The sequence below is a fragment of the Podarcis liolepis genome, assembly GCF_965112155.1.
Source record: "Podarcis liolepis genome assembly, chromosome: 9".
Taxonomy (NCBI): Eukaryota; Metazoa; Chordata; class Lepidosauria; order Squamata; family Lacertidae; genus Podarcis; species Podarcis liolepis.
In genome coordinates this window covers 51034212-51058220 of record NC_139564.1, presented here as the reverse complement: position 1 = coordinate 51058220, position 24009 = coordinate 51034212, and the positions used below count along the sequence as shown (strand labels likewise).

At 43.3% G+C, this 24009-nt stretch overlaps 2 protein-coding genes across 3 annotated transcripts in view; one reads left to right on the top strand and one right to left on the bottom strand.

Moving 5' to 3' along the window:
* The window catches only part of HELT (helt bHLH transcription factor), a 130572-nt gene that overhangs the window by 12226 nt on the left and 94337 nt on the right, over window positions 1–24009 (bottom strand). Inside the window, exon 2 of one of the 2 annotated variants that reach the window (XM_083460174.1) lies at window positions 5258–5352. The exons of the other annotated variant lie outside the window; for it this stretch is intronic. The gene's annotated coding sequence lies outside the window, so the exon portion shown is untranslated. The remainder of the gene's footprint in view (window positions 1–5257; window positions 5353–24009) is intronic. 2 annotated transcript variants of the gene reach the window in all.
* Window positions 7679–24009, top strand: part of ACSL1 (acyl-CoA synthetase long chain family member 1) — a 106037-nt gene continuing 89706 nt past the window's right edge. The window contains exons 1-2 of the mRNA XM_083459933.1: window positions 7679–8211; window positions 12450–12570. The gene's annotated coding sequence lies outside the window, so the exon portion shown is untranslated. The remainder of the gene's footprint in view (window positions 8212–12449; window positions 12571–24009) is intronic.

Genomic DNA, 24009 nt, shown 5'->3' with positions numbered 1-24009 from the left:
CAGCACCACCTACAGTGAATTCCAGAGGTCAGTTTTAATGGGCTTTTAGAAATTTATTCCCTTGGTTTTCTTACACACACAAAAATCAAAGCAGCTAACAATCCAAACATTAAAAAACACAGAACACCCATGCAAAAGAAAAACAGCAGAGCAGATTGTCAAGATGGGAGAGTAGAAGCAGATGGTGCAGCTGAGCAGAAACCTCCACGTCTCTGTCCTCCCAAACTGTCTCTGAGCTTTAAAAAATACAAATCCATGTCTGAATGAACACCAGGAAAAACTGCCCAATGTAATATAATATATTTGCCTGCTTACAGTGGTATGTAGTTATCATTGTCTAATGATTGCTCATCTATCAAAGAGGTGATATGTGGCATATATAACAAAAAAAGAAATTTAATAATAATTGCAGTTATGCTGCTAGTAAAGAAACCCTTTCATAGTAATCTGTTGCTGTAGCCAAAGTTTCCAATGCCTGCCTGAAGAAAAGTACCTTCCATTGGCTTCAAAAAATGCTCAAGCTCAGATTTGGGTGGAGGTCCAGAAGGAGGCTGTTCTAAAAGCACATCCTTTCTACACAACTAGAGGCATGACCCTGGTAATGTGCTTGGCAATAAAGCTTTCATCATGAACCTGCTGAAGGGTCTTTCTATATGCCAGGACACCTGCAAATATCTTCTCCTAGGGCCAGTTTTTTGAAATGTGCCAGGACAGAGATGGCTACAAGCCCCAATAATCTCCCTCCTTGGATGACCTGCACATGTATGTCCTGTGGGCATGAGGGTGGGGCAGCCACAGTCCTGTCCTGTCTAAAAAACCTGATCTGAATTTGCTCTTATCATGCAGCTATTAGAGAAGGGGTGCCCTGTCAGAAAAACAGCTTGGCAACTCAACAAGAGCAAACCAGTATTAGGGGCCTGGGGTAGACCGGGTGTTCTTGTTCTCTTGGCTGCATTTAGGAAATCAAGCAAGACTCCACAGGCTTGTACATTTCTTCTTCATCGTCCTCTCACATGCAAACTCGGCTAGTGTTGCCAATCCTTCTCTTAACACTGGTTCCAGCCTCTGCCTGAAAACTAGCCATGGTTAGCAGTAATATTGGTGGAAATTGAGCTGTGCAGCATGATTACCTCTAAAAAGAGAAAGGAAGGGAGTTTGCCTAGCAGAGGAGAAGGAGGGAAAAGGGAAGCACACAGGTTCTCTTGCTCTCTTAAAGGTAAAGGTAGTTTAGGTCTAGTTGTGGCTGACTCTGGGGCATAGCTGTCAAGTGTCCCTTATTTGAAGGGACAGTCCCTTATTCCAGCGCCATGTCCCACTGCTGTCCCTTATTGATGGATGTCCCTTAAATGTCCCTTAAATGATGTCCCTTAAATTTCAAAGGAAGCAGCTCCCCTCCCTCCCTCCCTGCCGGCCAGGGAGGAGGGAGGCTCCAACTGTGTTGCTTGGCTGTGTTGCTCACCCAATAAGAAGTCTAAGAACGACTGGGGGGTGGAGCTTGCATGCCTTGTGTGTGGCTAGTTAATGCAAGCTAAGGGGGATTTTGAATGCTGGACGCCATTTTGTTGCACGTGCTGCTGCAAACTTTGCACTGCAAAGCCAGGCCGGGGAGCCATCTTAAGTTGAGGCTGCATAGGCCTTGTGGTGCATGTGATTCAGATTCTATTCAGTTGAACCTCTGGTTACAAAGTTGGTTGGACAGTGTTCTCGAAGCTACCAGCATGAGTTTGACCAGACTGCAGGAGGACACGAAGACTGGAGTGCCTGGAACAGGTGAGGCTGCAGGTCCCTTATTTTGGCTGCTGGTCCCTTATTTTCAAGGCTGCTGGTCCCTTATTTTCAAATCTGTAAGTTGACAGCTATGCTCTGGGATTGCGGCGCTCATCTCGCTTTACTGGCTGAGGGAGCTGGCGTTTGTCCGCAGACAGCTTCCAGGTCATGTGGCCAGCATGACTAAGCTGCTTCTGAAGAACCAGAGCAGCGCATGGAAACACCGTTTACCTTCCTGCTGGAGTGTACCTATTTATCTACTTGCACTTTGATGTGCTTTCAAACTGCTTGGTGGGCAGGAGCTGGGACCGAGCAATGGGAGCTCACCTCGTCACGGGGATTCGTACCGATGACCTTCTGATCAGCAAGTCCCAGGCTCTGTGGCTTAACCCACAGCGCCACCCGCATCCCTGGTTAGGAAGTCAGAAATCATACATGTGAATAGGTCAACATTAAGGTGCTAAGGATGAGTGCAGAACCCTTGAAATATCCCAGCCATTTGATATTTTATTATCCCTGAATGGCTCACATTTAGTTAGAACTGCCTGATGCAAAATTTAACATGGCTGTGTGTGCCTTCCCTGTCCTGTAAATCATATGCCATTCCAACAGATAAACTAGACATGTCTGGAACCTGAATGGCTCCTATATGTTTAAGAGCAGCTTGAGCTACAGTAGCCTTCCCTGGCTTGGTGCCCTGCTTTGGAGTACAACTATAAACTGCCCTGAAATCTAGAGATGAAGGGCAGTATACAAATTTAATAAATAATAATAACCATGCAGGCTGCAGTAGATAGAAATTGCAGTCCGAGATACAGGGAGGGCAGCAGGTTGGGGGAAGGCTGACCTATAGAAATCAGCAGATGAAACTTTTCAAGGCAATGAGATAAGCATTATTTTCCGCCAATGACGGCAGAAAGGCACCAGAGCAGAACCCAGTTTAAAGCTGGCGACCTTATAGTTCCTGTGGATTTGACCAACTACACAAGGCAGAAATACCTTTTTAAATCTAATTTTGGTAAATTTCTACCCAGTTTCTATAAGAATCTAGCTTCAAACCCAGGCATACAGGGATGCTCTGGTCACACTGCCACCAAGTGGACAATGCTAGACCCTAATTAACAGTTGTAGACATTAGGCAGCCTTCCCTCTTCCTAGCGATGAGGCCAGGTTAACACAGAAGGGGAAACAGCGAACAAAGTTCAGTCTGAGCACTATTATCCATATTGTGCTTCCACAACTGTCTTCCGAGTGATGTTATTCATTTGCTGTGCCTTCTCTGGTTTTGTTTTTGTATCACTACTGATGTAAAACAATAAACGATAGGTGCAAATGATAACTTGACAACTCTACCAATCTCCACCACCCTTCAAGAGAAGCAGAAATGTATCATCTTGATTTACTGCCAGAATCCCCCCCCCCGACTTTTAATTTGTAATAATCACATTTATCCACAAAAAAGACTGATAAAACAAGGAGAAATTTGGTAAATGCGGCTTTTTCTATCTGTACTGGCAAAAATCCACCCTTCTGAATTTCTGCCACTCATGTAGTTGTAAAAGATAAAGGGAAACATATGCAGTACCAATTACCCTATTTAAAAATATTAATTACGCTCCCTGAACTCTGATGGTGAGGCACAAATTCTAACAATAGCATTTACAGACTTTTAAAAGGGTCCAGTGCAAGGGGCAGGATGTATACACACTCCCCATTAGGAATGCTGATTATATTATTGGTGCAAACATTAGCAGGCAATAATGCTAACTTTGAAATCTTCTACTGAAATCTTCTACAGAAGGGTCAAGTTATATTTTGCAGGGGGACAGCCTAACTAGATTAAGAACAGGGATGGTAGCTGGTTAACATTTGTAACCCTGGTAGGGCTGTTCTGGTGTAAAATGCTAGATCAGTCCAAAATAAGAACGAACTCATCAATTCTTTGATTGTGGATGAGTGGGGCTGGGCTGGCATGCATTACTCATAGCACATATGCAAACAGTGTGCATGCACACGAAAGCTCATACCAAGAACAAACTTAGTTGGTCTCTAAGGTGCTACTAGACTTTTTTTTATTTTTATATATATTTCGACTGCGTCAGACCAACATGGCTACCTACCTGAATCTAGAATCCTGGGCTAGATAGTCTGAATTGGTAATATGCAGTTTCCTGTATTCCTATGTAGGTAGTTGGGTTTTGTTTTGTTGTTTTTAACCACAGCCTTTAACTGCTGCAATGTTCAGAATTTGCACTTGCGGATAAGATGCTGACTAATGTCACAACTGCCATTCCTTGACTTAAGACCACGTGTCATATATCATATCCTTGCAGCTGCATCGCCACAGATGGGTCATCATTTAGGTCCTTTGTGCTGATGCCACATCAGGACTGCAGAGCTGTCAATAATGCAAAGTGATGCTGTATCAGCCAGCTCAAGAATGATGAGCTAGAATTCTTTCCCACTTGCATATCCCACAACAGAGGATAAGACTGGCCTGTGAGAAGGGTCTTTAAATAACAAATGGTTGCATCAAATGGAAGCTGTTATGATCCTGAATTCAGTTCAGTTTAAATTCCATTGAAGTTACTGGGGTTAGGGGCTGCGATCCAATGCACTCTTATCTGGGAGTAAGTCCCGCTGAACTCAATAAGACTTCTGGATAAACACAAATAAGATTGCACTACTGATAAATTATAATTATGCACAGTATTGCAGTCATAATAATTAAATATAAGGTAAAGGTAAATCACCCCTGGACAGTTAAGTCCAGTCAAAGGTGACTATGGGGTACAGCTCTCACCTCACTTTTCAGGCTGAGGGAGCTGGCATTTGTCCACAGACAGCTTTCAGGGTCATGTGGCCAGCATGACTGAACTGCTTCTGGCGGAATGGGACACCATGATGAGTGCCAGAGCGCACAGAAACGCCATTTACCTTCCCGCCACAGTGGTACCTATTTAGCTACTCACACTGGTATGCTTTCAAACTGCTAGGCTGGCAGAAGCTGGGACAGAGCAATGGGAGCTCATCCCGTTGTACGGATTCGAACTGTCAACGTTCTGATCGGAAGCCCAAGAGGCTCAGTGGTTTACACCACAGCGCCACCTGCATTTAATTAAATATCATCTGCATTCCAATACTGCATTGTTTAGCTGGTTAATTAATTGGTTAAAAAGCAACAAACATTTAGTATATGAGTACTATTATGCACCCAAGTCTGTGTGTGCACGCACACACACACATTTAGTATAACTATTTGTATGAAATGTGTGCGGTCTAACATACTTTCCCCTGTTGAACACAGATATTTAATGCATAACAAAAAAAGAAAAGTCCTGCAAATACAAAGAGAGGTTAATTTGCCTTTCCTTTTGTAAAAAGGAAACATACAGTTTTGAGCATCACAGGCAATTTATAGGAAGTATATCTGATGGTGGAACTTTATATTTGGTGTTGGCTGCTGCCCCCAAGTGGTGAGAGAACATACCTAATTATTATTAATAGCATTTTAAACAGTTGCCTTCAGTGGAATGCAGCTGGCTTTATAACCGAGAGAATATGGATTGCACCCAGCAAGGCAATCTGTATTATAAACAGATTCTTGTTTATGCATATGAGCCTCTCTTCCTGGGGGAAAAGACAGAAGTAATAAATAATTTAAAATCCTCTAGGAAAGCTTTTATTATTGATTTTTATATACTAACTCAAACATACTTTTGTAGGAAAGATGACACACAAATATTTTGCATAAAAGTAAACATTTCAGTGGAAGAGGAACTATCAAATAGTCTATCTAGGATGATAACCCACGAAAAGTACTACCGGCACCCTTGTATTCTTCCCAAATTCTTTTGCAATGCAATTTTCAGTTGCAGCAAACAACTCAGTTTTTCAGTAAGTATACTCCCACCTTCCAGCATGCCAATGAATGCAGAAGCACCACAGAATAACTGAGAACAATTTGGGAACTTGACACTTAAATTGTCATCAAATTAGATGCTATAGGACTTTTTAAAATTATGGAGCAATCCTAGATATGTCTATTCAAAAGTAAGCCCAAAAAAGTTCAAGGATACTTCCTTTCAGGTAAGGAGACATAGGAATGGATCAAATGGTAATGGAAAAGTTTTAAGCATATTAGATAGTTGTTATTGTTTTTGCTGTTTCACACTGATATATAATCTTGCCTCAAACAGAATTGTACACATTCAGTGTACCATTAGCACCACCTCCACAAAAAAACCCCTTCAAAATAAAATGGATCACAGGCTCAAAGCTATCAATCCTGTTCTCATTTTAATGAATTTGATTTCAAGCGTGCTTCCTTTAGAATGGCTGCTAACAGATAGAGTGGCCTTAAGTGCCCTACAAAGGCATCTGCCAGGACAGAAATGGATGGATATATAACATTTAGCAAGAGGCATTATTTTGGCATTATTTCCTCCATGTTGCATTAGGAAAGGAAACTTTCTTCTGGAGCAAAGGACAAGTGCTCCAGACAATTTGCAAAACGACTTGTAGCTTGGATTGTGTAAGCGACTGGTCAAGAAATGTACAATGTGGACAATCTCCTGAGATATATCCGAATGTCCTTTAACTTGCCTGACCCGGGACACAATAGGGATTACAAAACCACATTTTGAAAAGCTCTACCACAGATGTAATAAAAAGAAGAAGCTTCAAACTTACAAAGAAATGAGCAAAGTAGACAGGTCTTTCTGTAATTCACAAGGGAGAAGTACAGTGAGAAGGAAGGATAGGATGAAAATAGCATTACCAGTCTTGTTTTTTTAAAAACTATTTGAGTATAATATAGTGATCCATTGTATACCTATGTTTCTTCTTCTTTTCCCTTTTTGAAATACAGCAATTTACTCCTACCTTAATTCTGCAAGTAAAGTGCTCTTCCTCTGTGCAATTTGCGAAACCATTTCAGTGTGGATTGCATAGTTGCGCTCTGTCTATGCTTCTTCCCCAGGTTGCCACAAAAGTAAGGTCAAAAACTTTAAGTTCCCAAAGTCTCTTCCACACATCCCAAGGGAAACAGAAGCAAGCTGCATTTCAATTTTGTGAGTGGATTGTTACTGTGTATCATTATTATTACTATTATTGTTGATTAAATTTGTATGCCCCCCTTCATCTGAAGATCACGAGGTGATTCACAACATAAAAATACAAAATGAGAACACAGAATGCATTTAAAAAATAAGAAGTAAAATTAAATCAATACACCAGCACCAGATTCCTTCACACACAAAAAAGAAAAGACTACAGGGATGGCAACAGGTGCTTAAGGAAGTCCTCTCTTATGGACTGAAAGGATGTTTTAAAGAAATTGGAACACAGGTAATCAACAAGACGTTCTTCAGGTGACAATGGACTACAACCCTTATGATTGGACCATTGGGTATCTTGGCTAGGGATGATGGGAGTGGGGAAGCCAACATCTTCTGGAAGGCACAGTATTGGCTACCCCTGGATTAGAGGGTTACAAAACAAACAACAACAACCTAGACCTGAAGGGGCCTGAACAGTTTTAAATCATGCCTAGGTTCTAAAGGGATATCAGAAGATCAGAAGAGAATACGTATAGTTACATATTCGGGCAATATGTTTATTATAAGGTCAACCAAAAGATCACAAAATGGGGCTGCCAAATACTGCGCTGTGGAGATGCCTAGCCTGCCTGGAAGGATGTAGGGATGGTCTCCCTTTGGGAATGAGGCTGCCGGAAGAAGGATGTGAAATGAAGATGCAGCCCAGCTGCCTCTGAGTTCTGACAGAGGAGCATCACCACTCAGGAGGGGCCAGGTGCTGGTGGGGGGGTTGCCACGGTGACAAGGTCCCGCCCTCCTTTGTGACATCTCTTGCTTCTCCTTTAAAAGCCACTGACTTGCAGGCGGCCGTTGTGAGTTAGTAGTGAGGCGAGTGGAAGAGAGAGGAGTTAGTGGCGGTTGGTGGAGATTAGGTTGAGGATTAGTGAATTGTTATTTTTTTTGTTTTCTTATTTTGATTTCATTTATTACTTTTATTTATTTTGATTTTCTTTTATTCTTTTTAACACGTTTATTTATTTTATTTTATTTTTTCTTTATTTTAAATTTTTTGTTCTTTGTTTTTTATTTTATATTTTTTGTACACATCTGTGCATATTTTGTATATATGTATCAGTACAAAAAGATAATATTAGGGCCTACTCTAGTTGGATTCTCCTTGCTCTGCCCAGGGTAGGAGTAAACTGCCCCCTTCCTGACCCCACAGAGCCAACTTGGAGCAACTGCCCTGTGGGAAGAAACCTCTGGTGCTGTCTCCTCCCTTTGGTGGGATGGCGGGCGTTGTTTTGTGAGCGTGTGGTACTTGGTGTGTCTTATCCACATGGTTAGCTGCTTGGAGGACTCCAGTGGAAAAGCGGGATATGTTTTTGAGACCCAATTTCATTATGTAAGTTGTCCTAAACTTTAATATATATATATATTGCATTTTGATGTTGTAACCTACAAGAGTGCGGCCCCTAAGACATTTTGGTACCTGAGGCAAACCAGAAGATGGCGGGAAGAAGGGGTGAATGAAGATCCACATCAGGAACAAGTGGGGAATAAAGATCTATATTGGTAACAAGGAGGGGAATCAAATCAACCTTACCCAATGGTTGACGTGGGAATCAAGGGTTGTTGCGGGGGGGGGGGCTGCTCTGAATCATGCCAGATGGGTGCAGAGCTGCACACGGAAACGCCATTTACCTTCCCGGTATAAAGCGGTACCTATTTATCTACTTGTACTTGGGGGTGCTTTCGAACTGCTAGGTGGGCAGGAGCTGGGACCGAAAGATAGGAGGGAGCTCACCCCGCCGTGGGGATTCGAACCGCCGACCATACGATCGGCAAGTCCTAGGCACTGAGGTTTTACCCACAGCGCCACCCGCGTCCCTACACGAAGGCTAAGGGAGCATAAAAAAATGAACACAGTGGAATGTGAACCATTTCATTTATTTTCCCCAACAATTGCTAAGAAACTTGAAGATGATGAACTAGAAATCTACCCCAAAATAAACTTATTACATGTTCACTTCACTCATAAATTATGGGAACTACTTTCAGTAAGTGTTTGGAGACTTTTAGACTAATTCAGTGACCTTTGCGAAACTGAGCTATTTCACTCCAAGGCCTGAAATAAATGCATAAAAGAATGTGAAGTGAATAGTATGCATATAAATGGTTTTTAACTGGGGTGGTGGCAGCTGCTTTTGTTCTCAGTAACTGGCAACTCTCCACTGCAAGCCTGTGTAAGAAAGGTAAATTCCTGCACTAATGGGTCTAGTAATTTACTCAGCTAGACTTTTACAAAAGTACATTAACACTTTACCCAACCTAAAGCAAACAACCATTCAAACAGAGCACGTCAGGTGAGAAATCATAGCTCTTTTTCCACTGCTGTGGTGAAGAATCAAGTGTAGTTCTACGTAACATTGAAATGTTATGACTTACCCATTAACTCTTGGAGTGAATTAAGGAGGAAATCAACTTGATTTTACCATGCAGTTGTTTGCAAAGTCATTTACCCTCTTTACCCTGGCCTTTGACCCTTGAGATTATTATTTTAGGACCCTCTCAATGTTTGTGATTGTAATTTGTTTTAAGCCGGTTTTTTAAGGTTTTTTATAGTTGGTTTTTGTTTTTTGTTTTTTGCTTTAAACAGGTACATATAAATATAGAAAACAAAAATTACAAAGGAAAATTCCTTAATAGTAATGAAAAGAACAACTAAAAAATCTACGAAAAATATTGAAGTACATGAACATAAGCAACTATGGGAAAGATAAAAGAAAAGAAAAAAGAAAAAAAGAAAAAAAAAGAAAAAGAAAAAGGAAGATGAGCCAACGCAGGAAAGCTCATCTATTGTACACTTCCGTCAAGCTCACAACAGATCATTATTCTTATCAATTATCTCTATCTGCATTCCAAAGGAATCCCTCATCTTGGTATCAGGGAACATTTCTCTATGCGGCATCATTCTAAACATAGCCAGATCTTTCTTGCTGAGCCCTTGTCCCCTAAATAATTATTTAAACATTCCCATTCTTCTTTCACCAATTTTTTAGGTTTTCTCTTATTGGATCTGTCAGCTTTGTGAGCTCCAAGTACTTGCACAATTTGACTACCCATTCCTCTTTAGTGGGTGTATTTTAAGCTGTTTTTAAGGTAAAAATACCTTTAAAAGTGACCTGCCCTGCGACTTTAGGATGAAGGGTGGAATAAGGGGGAGTGGGCTGCCCCATAGTTAAAATACCTCATTCACGAACCACATAGGCCTTTGTATGTTTCAGAACCAGTGTTGCCAACATGATGCCTGCAGGTACCCACAGAGGTCTTCCCTGGTGCCCACAGTGTACTGTGTACCAGCGGCGTAGCGTGAGTTGTCAGCACCCGGGGCAACGCAAGTAATTTGCGCCCCCTAACCCAGGGCAAGGCAAGTAATTTGCGCCCCCCCAACCCCTAACCTGCGAGTTGCCGCGCAAACAACGCTGCTTGCCCGGAGGAGGATGGAGGCAGAAGCAGCCGCCGCCTGTGGCTGGGCCGAGGGGATGGCGGCGGCGGCAGGGTGCAGAGGCTGCCCGTGCCCGGCCAGGCGTCGGTGGCGGCGTCGGCGCTGCTGCAGCGGCTGCTCCTCCTGCGAGCAGTGAGCGGAGCGCAGCCACAGCGACGGCGGGGGACGCGCGCGCTAGGGCGCAAGGCTGGCGGTGGCGGCGGGGAGCCCGGCGGAGGAAGGAACTTGTCCCTTCCCTCTGGACTCGCGCCCCCCCAGATGTTGCGCCCGGTGCGGTCGGCACCCCTGGCACCCCCCACGCTACGCCACTGCTGTGTACCCATGAATACCCCCAGGAAAAAAAAGCACTGCACACAATTATTAACACTGTCACCAGTAAGATTCATCTGCCAGTCCACTCAGCTTCTGAACAACCAATGGGGTGTGTGAGAGAGAACAAATAGGCATTTGCCTCAGGCAGGAAAACGCTCTTCACTGCAGCCTGTGGCACTAAACAAGAAATGAAAAGAACATCTTGAGGAGGTACCAACTAGCATAGGAAGATGAGTCTACACCACAGCCCTTGTACTAGTCTCCAGTTTATAGTCCACACTACTGGTTATTAGTACATGCTGAATCAGCATGCTTGACAGTTGAAAACACCTCCATCTGGAAGCCTGTGTTGCAAAAAAACACTGCTTTTCAAATTACTGAAGGGGTTATCCTAAGCAGTCGGCTGGGGAAATGACTTCCTAGGTGTTCCTGATAGCTTGTGACAAGACAAAACTAATTTCTCTTTCCAAAAGAGGTGACTCATCCTGACAGTGTGCCTGATTTAATTTGCCTTCCAGTTTATCTGAATTCCTGTCAGCGAAGGGATAATTAGCAATACTGAACTGTCACTAGATGAAATGATTGGGCCATAATTTTAGGTGGATAGACAGAGCATTGCTTCTGGTCAATAAATGCTTCTGGCCCACCTTACCCAACTTGCAAGATTAGGAATTTCTGTGACACGGCAGGACCATTTGTTATTCTGCGTAGTATTAACAGAAAGCTATTTTCAAACCATGTTCAGATGGAATGTAAACTCAGGCTATGTTTGTTTTGAAGAACTGGCACCATAATTTTTGGATGGGTACTCTAAAGCATAAGCCTGAAGGTAAAGGGTAAAGGGACCCCTGACCATTAGGTCCAGTTGTGACCGACTCTGGGGTTGCGGCGCTCATCTTGCTTTATTGGCCAAGGGAGCCGGCGTACAGCTTCCGGGTCATGTGGCCAGCATGACTAAGCCGCTTCTGGCGAACCAGAACAGAGCACAGAAATGCCGTTTACCTTCCCGCTGGAGCAGTACCTATTTATCTACTTGCACTTTGTGCTTTCGAACTGCTAGGTTGGCAGGAGCAGGGACCGAGCAATGGGAGCTCACCCCGTCGCAGGGATTCGAACTGCCGACCTTCTGATCGGCAAGTCCTAGGCTGTGTGGTTTAACCCACAGTGCCACCTGTGTCCCAAGTTAAGCATAAGCTTAGGTAACTATGGTTTAATGATAAACACACTATGTGTTGGTGCACAGGGAGAAAATTGTGGCTGTCCAGCTTCTCCCCTGGTCCAGCTGCTGCTGTACTGCCAGGAGCTAAGCTATGGACAAAATCTGGTACGTCCCCTCCCAATATTTCTCATTTTCACAATAATTCCTTTTGACATAGTTGCATTTTTATGGGTTTTCTCAATAGGCTCACTGAAACTTTACATTATTACAAAAATATAAATTGTTGTTGTTTTGTGCCCACACCCAGTGCTTTTTTCTGGGGGGGGGGGACACAGGGGTACGTATACCCCTAAACATTTTGTGAATCTATGTTTGGCCTCATTGAGGGGCAGTATTTCAATATGAGTGGGAAAATGAGAGTACCCCTAAACATTTATTTAGAGGGGGGAAAGCACTGCCCGCCCCTAAATCCGATGCTGTGATGCTCCCAAATACCCCACCTGTTTGTTTGTTTGTTTGTTTTGGTCTTTGGAAGCAGGGGATAATAGTCCTAAAAGGAATGTGTGTTGTTTGAATACCTGCCAGCTGCTGTGAAATGTTTCCTGCTGATATTTCTCAATGTGTGAACGTGGGTATTGATAATACTTTCTTGGCTTGCCTTTAGAAAAGAGCACATCTGCAATCAAGGCGTGCAGTCTCTTCCCAATCTATGGGAACTAGGTTATGACCAGGAAGAAAAGAAACCCTGATTGGTAAACACGGTCGAAAGATTTCTGGGACCCATAGTAAGTGTGAAATAATCACCTTTCTTGGAACTTGAGAATCAAGTTTAAAAGACTGGCTCTAGTTACTTCTCTAATTACTGATAGCGCAACCTGGTTATTTAGTACTCTTTGTTAAGGTCATCATACTGTTGTTTTCATTACTAGCTGTAGAGGGAGTGTTGATACTGATGTTTTTATGTCCGAAGCTAAGGACTTATCCACACTTAACTTTTGCCTGCTCTTTCCAGGCACAAGTCTGCGTTTTAAAGCTCTGTCTTCAAGCACTCTTTTTAAAATTTGCTCCAGTGCTTTTCTTGCAAAAAAACCCGCTCTTTAAAGCTGAATCACAACAAACAGCAATGGCAGGGATTGGCTTGATTTCCCATTCGCCTTGCTGTGGATTTCTTAAGTTTTGGAAGTAACTTTCTGAGGGAAAATGGAGGCTATATACTCAAAGAGTGGGACCTCAGATGTCCTGAAGGGCATGCAGAGTGCCTCCTTGAATCCTATTCGTAGATTAAATCTACAAATAATTAGGGGGAGAAATCTTTTCTTTTTTCCTTACATTTTCCTGGCCTGCAACAGGTTCCTTGACCTAATGCAAGACACATCCCTTTCTTTGGCTTCCAAATACTCTCTGCTATTAGCCTTCTTAATCTTTGTACAGTGGTACCTCAGGTTAAGTACTTAATTCGTTCCGGAGGTCCGTTCTTAATCTGAAACTGTTCTTAACCTGAAGCACCACTTTAGCTAATGGGGTCTGCTGCTGCCGCCATGCTGCCGGAGCACGATTTCTGTTCTCATCCTGAAGCAAGTTCTTAACCTGAAGCACTATTTCTGGGTTAGTGGAGTCTGTAACCTGAAGCATATGTAACCTGAAGCTTATGTAACCCGAGGTACCACTGTAATGCAGCTATATTTTTAAAACATATAAATCAATGCCTCTCCTGCAATTTAAAATAATTTATGATCCAATATATTTGTCTGTTATGAACCACTCTGGCTATGGCCCTGTACAGAGTATAAATGCTTTTATGCACATAATCCCTGTTGAATACATTGGGACTGGCTTCTGAGTAAACATAAATAGGTTCAGTGAGATTTATCTCATCCAGATTTTAGCTGCTGTCATCTCCTAGAGACTTCTAACTGGGCTTCTGCTAGATATACAAAAATGCTTTTGTAAATTTCCCCATGGGCACTTCAGTGAGATGGGATGTGTTGACTTTTCTTTTTCCAGTCTGGTGAATGTTAGATCCTTGGAACAGAATATGTGCAAAAGGTGAAAACTTGACTGGTAAACACTGTGCTAAGAGCTCCTGTTTATTTTGGTTATCTTGGCAGGCAGTCCAAAGTCAAAGCAATCTTTGCAGACTACAAAGATCCCCTCAAGGCGTTCAATTATTGTTGATTGTAAAATAATGATGATTTTGCTCTTGTCAGGTTGTCTGTCTTGGCCTGTTCTTCACCTCAGCCTGCAGGCTCAGGGGATCTCACAAGATAAATGAGTATATAAAAAAGAAATAAAGAAATGTGTTTGGTTTTATAGCATCATGTGGGTTTGGAAAGAGAACATACTCTGTGAGGAAACATTGTAGCAGGTATACCTTAATACAGGAATCAGAGGAACTTCTATAGTTCTATTTATTTATGAATTACAGAGCAGCAGCTCAGGATAGCAGCTAAGACTTGCTACCCAAGCAAAACTAAGACCACATTCACCCTGTACATTTAAAATACTATAATACCACTTTGAACTGTCACGGCTTCCTGCAAAGTATATTGGGAACTGTACTTTGTTAATGGTGCTGAGAGTTGTTAGGAGACTCCTATTCCCCTCATGAAACTTGTTTCCAGAGTTTTTTAACAGTTGATTCCTCTTCACAGGGAACTCCGATAACTGTAGTTCTTTGAGGGTTTTTTTTTTCCCAATGGAGAAACGTGATCCTGTCAAAAGCCAAGTTCTTACTATGGAATTTCAAGATAAAACAGGGCAGTTGACACGGTCACACCTTACCATCCTTCTCCAAAGTTTTGGAGCCTGAGCAGCTCCTAGATCAGACAAAGACTGGAGTGCCACTGGCACAAGTATCACTCTGAAGCAGATTGGACACTTGTAAGAACATAAAATCATGCCTACTATTTGGCAGTGTAGGCCGCAAAAAGGGCTCAGTTTGCATTGCATCCTGTAGTAGCCTGCTATAGCAGTATGTCCCTATTTTCATTGGAGAAATGTTGGAGGGTATGCAGATGGTCTAGGGGTTACTGAATTCCAGTGTGGAGGAGGGACCTCTGGAGCCCTCAAAGACCAGCTGTGACCAGCGGGCTACACACTTTGAGGTTAAGCTTGCCTGATTTCAGAGAAATCCTGAACTTGTTGCAACTCCAACTAAGTACCCAGTGCCGCTATTGAGGATGTTTTGTGGGGTCGGTTTCACCTTATGCAATCAGCTGATGTGGACAAGGTGATGGTGACATGCCCCCTTGACCCCATCTCTCCTGGCTTATCAGACCTAGCAGAGGAGGGCTGACTGGTGGAGTCCAGAGTTTGGTTAACACTTCACTGGGAGACTGGGTGGTTCCTGCTGCACTGAAAGAGGCACTGGTATGACCACTCTGAAAGAAACCAGCTCTGCCCCCTTTTGATTGGAACAGCTACTAACCAGTTCAAATGCCCCCTTTTGAGGGGGAAAGTGGTGGAAAGGGCCATGGTAGGGCAGCTGAAAGCATTCTTGGAGGACACAGATTATAGATCCATTCCAATCTGGGTTCAGGCCTGTTCATGGAACTGAGCCAGCCTCGGTCTCCCTGGTGGATGACCTCCACAAAGTGTGAGGCAGAGGGAGTGCAAGCTTGCCCCCTGCTTCTTGATCTCTCATTGGCTTTGATACCACTGATTATGTTATGCTCATGGGGAAGGGGAATTGAGGACAATGTATTTCATTGGTTCTAATTCTACCTTTAATGGGACATGGGTGGCACTGTGGTCTAAACCACAGAGCCTAGGGCGTTGGATCCAGCTCTGACATGGAAGGCTCAGGTAGCCTCAGCGGCTGGGGGTCCTTTTACCAACTGCAATTGCGTTGATAGCTACAGCCATTCCAGGAACCAGAAAGCCTTGTTCCAATAGTTCATGTGTTGTTTACTCCAGGACTGGATTACTGTGATTTGATTTATGTGGGGATTTTCCTTGTGCAAAGGCTGCAGTTAATGCAGAATGCTGCTGCACAGTTGCTGACAGGAGTGAGGCCTTGTCAACATATAACCAGTGCTCAAAGTTCTGCACTGGTTGCTGATCTGCTACTGGGCTAGGTCCTAGATCTTGTTCTGTGTGTGTGTGTAATATTAGTTACCGTATTTTTCGCTCTATTAGACGCACCAGACCATAAGACGCACCTAGTTTTTAGGGGAGGAAAACATGAAATAAGAAAGCAACGCAAAGCCTCCTGAGCGAAGAGGGAGCGCTCCTCCCTCTTTGCTCAGGAGGCTTTGAGGGGCTATCCCTGAAGCCAGGAGAGCAAGCAGGATCGGTGCGCACCGATCTCTCTTGCCCTCCTGGCTTCAGCGAAAGCAAACCTCCTGGCTTTCCCCCCATCTCCTGCAAGAGCCGCGCGCTCTTTAAAGGGAGTGCAGCTCTTGGGGGCTTTTCTGGGAGGTGGAGGAAGGGACAGAGCCACGTGCTCTGTCCCTTCCCCCACCTCCCTCAAAAGCCAAGGATAGCCGCGCGAAGCCTCCGCAGGGCAGCGGGATGAAGGCTCCCTGCTGCCCTGCGGAGGCTTTGCGCCGCTAAGGCAGAAGCTAGAACAGCTAGAGGGAGTGCTGCTCAGTGCTCCCTTCTAGCTGTTCTGGCTTCTGGGGTAGCCTCCGAAGCCTCCGCAGGATAGCGGGGAGCCTTCATCCCACTGCTCTGCAGAGGCTTCACTGGCTACCCCAGAGCTGCTCGGGAGTGCGGGGCATCTGTGCGCAGCCTGCCCACTGCTCCCAGGGCTGGAGGGGGAAGCCCGGGTTTCCCCCGCCAGCCCCAAAGAGCGGCTCAGGAGCATGCCGCACTCCGGCAATTTAGCTTCAGGGACCACACATTTGCTCCATAAGATGCACAGACATTTCCCCTTAGTTTTTAAGAGGAAAAAAGTGCATCTTATGGAGTGAAAAATATGGTAATAACTTGGGGCTACTTTACCTATGAGATCACATTACACCATACTGGTATGTGCCTACTTGCCTTCAATCCATAGAATTGGCACTACTACAGGTGCCACATAATGCCAGTTCCACATCTGCAATAACTAAGTCATTCATTGTGGTAGCACCTTTGGAACTCCCTGCCTAATGATATCAATCAGGTGCCTTCAGTGTATTCTTTTCAGCACCTGCTAAAAACTTTATTGTTTAGGCAAGCCTACCCAGATGCTTAGAAATGCTGCTGTGAATTCTAATCTGTTTTAGTATTCTATTTGTATGTTTCAAAGTATTGTAAATTTCATTGATTTAACTGCTTAGCTTTTTTGTAACCCACTTTGAGGTTTGTTTGTTTGTTTTACAATCAAGCAGTGTATAAATTTTTATGAAATAAATGAATAAAAACAAGATGCTCACCTTAGCGCTTAAAGCCCCAATTTTATGAAAACATAGCAAATGATATTCTAAGTCTTAATGTTCTCAACAATGACAGAATTAATAATTAACTTCAAAACTAAAAGGGAAATCCAATCTGCAATAGCTCCATTGGAATATCACAGTTGTGAGACACTGGGAGTTAACTGGCTGACATGTGGGCTATAATGGTTCGGAAATATTTGAAAGGGCTTGACAGCTACTTTTCGGTCACATCACAGTGAGAAGATGATACTTCCTTATTGATGTTGGTGTGTTTGAGCAATGCTGACTCCAGATTTTGGGAGAGCCCTTGGGGAAGATGCCTTTAGTTGGCCCACCTCTTGGGTCCACCTCTTGTTTGCTTCCACTGACCTTTCACATACTCCCTTCCTCTGGACCCAAACCATACAAGCCACCAGAGGGAAAGCAGGCAAGTGGAATATCTTGCTCTATCTCCTGACCTTTCAGTGATTTGCATGCTTAGGGAGGGCAGGTGAATGCAGGCAGCAGCTAGGCAAGAAGGCTCTGGAGCAGCAGTTCTCAACCTGTGGGTCTCCAGATGTTGTTGGACTACAACTCCCATCATCCCTAAGCTCTGGCCTTGCCAGCTGAGGGTGATGGTAGTTGTAGTCCAACAACATCTGGGGACCCACAGGTTGAGAAAGGCTGCCCGGAGGTTGACAGTGTCGGCCCCTTGCACTGTTCCCAACAGTGCCTGACTCTGACATTGGCTTACACATCTTTGGCAGTGTCAGTGTAACCCAACAGTCCATGGTTTGGCAAGGATCTGTCTAATCCTTCAGCTATGGACAGCTGTCAAGTGCTATCGGCTACAGGCTTCTTATACAGGTAAAATGGCAAAGAAATCCCACCAGCTTAAAAGACAAATAGCCTTAAAAAAAACCAATAGCCTTTCCGCATCTTCTGCTGGTCAGCCCTAGGGAAGGAGGGAGACAAATGGAGGTTTAATAAGAATGGTTGGAACAAAATGTTATCTAGGGGAAAGATTACTATAGTTATAACTGTCTTGGGTTTCCTAAACGGACATTAATAGTTATCAGGGATCACGGTTAACCATTCACAGATGTCGGTGTGCCTGGAGGGGTAAAATAATTTGGGGTTAGAGCTGACAGAGAGGCAGAAGGTAACAGGAGACATTTTAGGAAACAAAGTTGCCTCACCAGTTTTGATCTTTGGTCAGCTTCGCCTCAAAGAGCTAGCTCCAAAAGTTTAGAAAGTCTCATTTATTTCTTGAAATAACTACCAATTTTTATTACTACCAAAGCACGGGGGGGGGGGCTCCTCTGGGAGTAGGGGGGGGGGGAGAGAAATAGGCCAAAGAACATTGGACTTCACATCTCTCCTCTGTGAACACTTCTGGACATTTTTAGCGATTCCGCCACGGACGCTATTTCCGACGGGCAAATCCCAGATACGTCCTGGAAAACCTGGACGTATGGCAGTCCTCACCTGTATACAGTTCAGCATAGAGAGCAACATGCTCACTCTTTATGTCCTTCCTTATGGATTTGTATAGATTTTTATATCCAGGGTGCTCACTGTTCTGTAAATACCTGAAGTATTTATATCATCAGCTGGAGACTTCCTAGCTCTTGTCACCTTTGCCCCTGAAGACATTTTAAAGCTGCTCTGTGACCTTTTTATATTAAGGAATCACAGTCTGGTTCTTCTGTGATTCAAGTGGAGACCTTTTTTTTCTTTTCTACAGGCTTAGCAGTTCCAAAATGTTTCCCATCCTTTAACAAACTTAAGCTTTTCTACCCGACATGCAGGCACTGGGACCTCACAGCTCTGCCTGCTTCTGCATGTAGAACTGTTCCTAGACTTTAGCACCAAACCTACCACCTTAATTTTTTCACCTCAGGACCTTATCACAATCTTTTTTTAAAAAAAAGTCATTTTATTTATTTGTAATTTTTATTAAATTTCCAAATTATACCATTCAAATTAAACATCTTTTATTATACCATACATTCATTGTCTTCCCTCCTTCCCCTTCCAAGGTTCATTTAACTTACCCACCATTCCTGCGTATTTTGATATATCCATCTAATTCTGTTCTCCTGTCGTGCATCACTTCAATATATGTTATACCGTTCAATTTACTTTAATACTGCCAGTGTTTTCAACTGCGCACAATTGTTTTCAATATACTCAACAAGAATTTCCCACTCCTCTTTACATACCTTTTCTTCTTGCTCTTTTATTCTGCTTGTTAGACCTCCTAACTCTGCATATTTTTTCATCTTAAGTTGCCAATTCTCCTTGCTAGGGACCTCCCACACTTTCCATTTTTTTGGGCTAGCAAAATCCGAGTCGCTGTTGTTGCATACATGAATAATTTTTTTCAACCCCTGGGAACCTCTGTCTGAACAATTCCTAATAGAAATGCTTCTGGGATTTTTCGGAGGGTTGTTTTGAACATCCCCCCCCCCCCAATCTCATTATATATCTTTTCCCAATATTCTTTAACTTTTTTGCTTGCCCAGCACTACCACTTTTTTATTGTCATTGGGAAAACATGTGCTGTGATTAGTGAATAAGTAACTGGCAAATTACTGGAAACAATAATTTATAGTAATTTGGGTATGTCACAATCTCAATATTGCAAATAATAAATAAATAAGTAAATGTGTACATTTCAATTTCATTTATTTATTTCATAAAATTTATACACTGCTTGATTGTAAAAGACCTCAGAGTGGTTTAAAAAAAGACATAACCATAAAATCGGAGGGTGGTGTGGAGTACAATGCATTAAAACATACAAACAGTTTGAATACTAAACAGATTAAAATTCACACCAGCATTTCTAAGCATCTGGGTAGGCTTGCCTAAACAAGAATTGTTTTTAGCAGGCATCGAAAAGAATACAGTGAAGGTGCATGGTTGATACCAATAGGCAGGGGGTTCCAACATGTAGGTGCTACCACACTAAACGATTGAGATCTTACAAATGTGGAACGGGTATTATGTGGCACCTGTAACAGTGCCAGTTCCACTGATCAAAGCAGTTGAGTAAGCACATGTGGTGCATGGTGATCTCATGGGTAAACTGGTCCCAAGTTATTAATGGCTTTGTATACTAATAGTATGACCTTGAACCTAGCCTGGTAGTACATCGGCAACTAGTTTAGATCTCTGAGCTCAGCCAGTTGGTCAGAGCAGCTCTTTGAGGGCTCCGCATGGGGAGTCAGTAACCTCTGGACTGTCTGAAATAACTCCGCTGGCTGGCTGCTAGAGGAAGCAATGATGTTCTGTGCCATACACACACGGCAGAAATCATTGAGTGTCACCATTAGCCAGCAACTACCTCTCCCAGTTTCTGACTGCAGAACTTTCCTGAACTCATTCTGTGCCAGACTCAGAAGGGCATAGAGCATGAAGTGGGTATGCAACAACATCTGTCTAATCTTTCAGGACAACTCACTTCCTTTCCTTACCTATATATTTTCTGCTACTTTCCTATAGGTTGTGCAACATTTTACTCCCATTTGTATCAGAACAGCGTGGAACTCTTTTCCTTCCACCGCAGTCATATGACATTCTGTGACAGCTGCACACCTGTTGCAGACAGAGGGTGCCGTGCTTTTGCACTAATATTGCAATCTGATGCTTCTCCTTCTGTGTCAGATGTTCATCTGCACAGAAGTGTGGAGGCTCTCGCTCCAACATTTTCCTCTTTTTGTTATGACCATGTTGCTGTAGCAGTATTCCCATGAAAGCACCAGAAGTGTGAAAAGGCGAGTGCTAACTGTTCCCTTGACCACCTCTATAGAGTTCTTAAGTTTCCAGCATTTATTCACAAGGGCATTGTGTGAATGCACTCTTAACAGACACTGAGATTATAATATAGACTTCAGTATAGACTATACTATAGTATAAACTATAGTATACAACAGAAAATATAGTGAAGCCGAATTATATTGCTTTAAGTTATACCATTCTAAGGGTTGATTCACACAAGTCAAATATTTCTGCACAGAAACTAGTTTGGTGTATGAAATTCCCAGAGTCCTGCATGCAGTTCGACCTTATATGAATGTGTATGTTGCGGGTAAAAGGTAAAGGGACCCCTGACCGTTAGGTCCAGTTGCAGATGACTCTGGGGTTGTGGCGCTCATCTCACTTTACTGGCTGAGGGAGCCAGCGTACAGCTTCCGGGTCATGTGGCCAGCATGACTAAGCCGCTTCTGGTGAAGCAGAGCAGGGCACGGAAACGCTGTTTACCTTCCCGCCAGAGCGGTACCTATTTATCTACTTGCACTTTGATGTGCTTTCGAACTGCTAGGTTGTCAGGAGCAGGGACTGAGCAACGGGAGCTCACCCCATCATGGGGATTGGTAGAATAATTTCTCAGGCAAACCTTGTATCCTGGCTTAAGTTTTAGAAGTGTGGGGCCTTCTGGTCAAAATAATATTTTTGTTTCATCTTTTGAATTTCTTTTACTCTTTTGGGACTTTCAGATTTGTTAGGCTGTAGTAAATCTTCAGATATAGGCAATTTAGCTCTGATAAAGGTAAAGGTAAAGGTACCCCTGCCCGTACGGGCCAGTCGTGTCCGACTCTGGGGTTGCGCGCCCATCTCGCTTAAGAGGCCGGGGGCCAGCGCTGTCTGAAGATACTTCCGGGTCATGTGGCCAGCGTGACAAGCTGCATCTGGCAAGCCAGCGGAGCACACGGAAACGCCGTTTACCTTCCCGCTAGTAAGCGGTCCCTATTTATCTACTTGCACCCGGGGGTGCTTTCAAACTGCTAGGTTGGCAGGCGCTGGGACCAAGCAACGGGAGCGCACCCCGCCGCGGGGATTTGAACCGCCGACCTGATGATCGGCAAGTCCTAGGCGCTGCGGTTTTACCCACAGCGCCACCCACGTCCCTGTTTTAGCTCTGATACCCCTTCCCATTCAAAGTTGTGCAGGAGATCAACCATTCTCCAGTGGGGTGCTCCTTGAATCAGCAGAGAATTGTATCAGTCACTTCCACTGTCGAAAGCTTTCTTCGTCAGATTTTTGACCTTCTGGGCAGACGTTTCTATAAGCCCATTCAACTGAGGAAAGTTAGGGCTTGATGGTGTGTGTTGAAAATCCCAGTCTTTGGCAAACATCCTGAATTCCGCACATGAGAACTGTGGAACATTATCACTGAACACTTCATCTGGAATACGATGTCTGTTGAATATCCCATTTCAGGCTGGCAATCACTGCTCTACTGCTGGTACATTGAACTGTGTGTATTTCTGAAAAGAGAGAATAATAATCTGTAACTATTAAGTAGTTCTTGGAATGCCATGTGATTAAGTCAGTTTTTTTCTTCTGGTAGGGCCTTTGAGGAACTGGATTCAATGGCTCTGGTTGTTGATGTGACTTGTATTTTAAGCAGGTGAAACAACCTTCTACCTTAGCTATTATCTCCTGATTAATTATAGGCCAATATATCACATTTTATGCATTTTCCCCCCATTTCTCAATGGCAAGATGATCCTTGTAGATTTTATGTAGTATTTCTTTATGAGGCCCCCCCCCCCATTTCTCAATGGCAAGATGATTTTATGTAGTATTTCTTTATAAGGGCTAGGAGGTATCACTACTTTGCTTCCTTTGAAGATGATGCCATCTATCGCTGTGAGTTCATGTCTGAAATTCTAGTAATCTCTGAAACTTACATCACATATGCCCTTAGTCTCATGCCAGCCTCTAATTACTACTTCATTCAGGATTTGCATAGATCTTTATCAGATTCATCTTTGATCTGCTGTAGTTTCTCATTTGCCATTTTCATTTGCCGCAGGAAGGGAAGCAACAAGCATATCCACATAAATATGTCTCTGAAATCTTTCCCACTACTGTAGGGGGGGAAACAACACTTGAAAGCGCATCTGCAGTGAACAAACATTTCCCTGTTGTGTTTAAGTCACCTACAGATGATACTTCTGCAGTTTGAGCATCGTTCATTTGATCTGTAATGTACAGTCATTCAGTGGTTCGTGGAATAAAGTTCTGAGAGGCTTATGATCAGTTTCCACAGCCACTGTGTTGCCATAAATATATTGAGTAAATCTTTCACAAGCAAATAATATACTAAGTAACTCTTTCTCAATTTGTGAGAAAGAGTAAGGTAAGGACTTTGTAAGACCGCAGCACTCAATTAGATGTTGAGGAATCTTCTGAAATCAGGATTTGGCAAAGCCACTGATTATTGCTCTCCCTTAATTATAAAGTAAGGTATTATAAAGTATAAAGTAATTGAGATATCCAGCTCAGTGATGTGCACATAGAGCATATGTATTGTTTTATGATTGATTTTGGGAGCAGATGCAATACCAAATGATAGGTGCAAACATCTATAATGTCAAAATGGAGTACTCAATGCAGAGGTGCACCTAGGCTCCCTTGTGCCCATGGCAAGGAGATGTATTGCCGGCAGCGGCAGCACCACCACCACCCATCTCCAGAAAAAAATGTGACATAATTCAATAATCACAAATGACTGTTAAACTGGGTGTTTAACAGCACCATCCTACTCAAAAGTAAATCCCAAAAGTAAAAGTAAATTTACTCAAAAGTAAATGGGGCTTCCTTCCAGGAAACTGGACATAGGACTACAGCCTAAATCAGGCAAGCCAGAGGCAGGAACTTCTGACAATATCCCACCTACCTTTTTGTTATTTCTAACAAGGCACCAGCAGAAAGGCACTTTCAAACTGTGCCATTATCTCCTCTCTGGCTGGTATTTTTTTTTTCTTTTTTTAAAATTCCCTTGTTGAGATCTCTTGGATCCAGGGGGGGCCATTAGGGGCGCATCGGAAGATGGCTGACAATAACAACTCTCCGACCCACACGAGG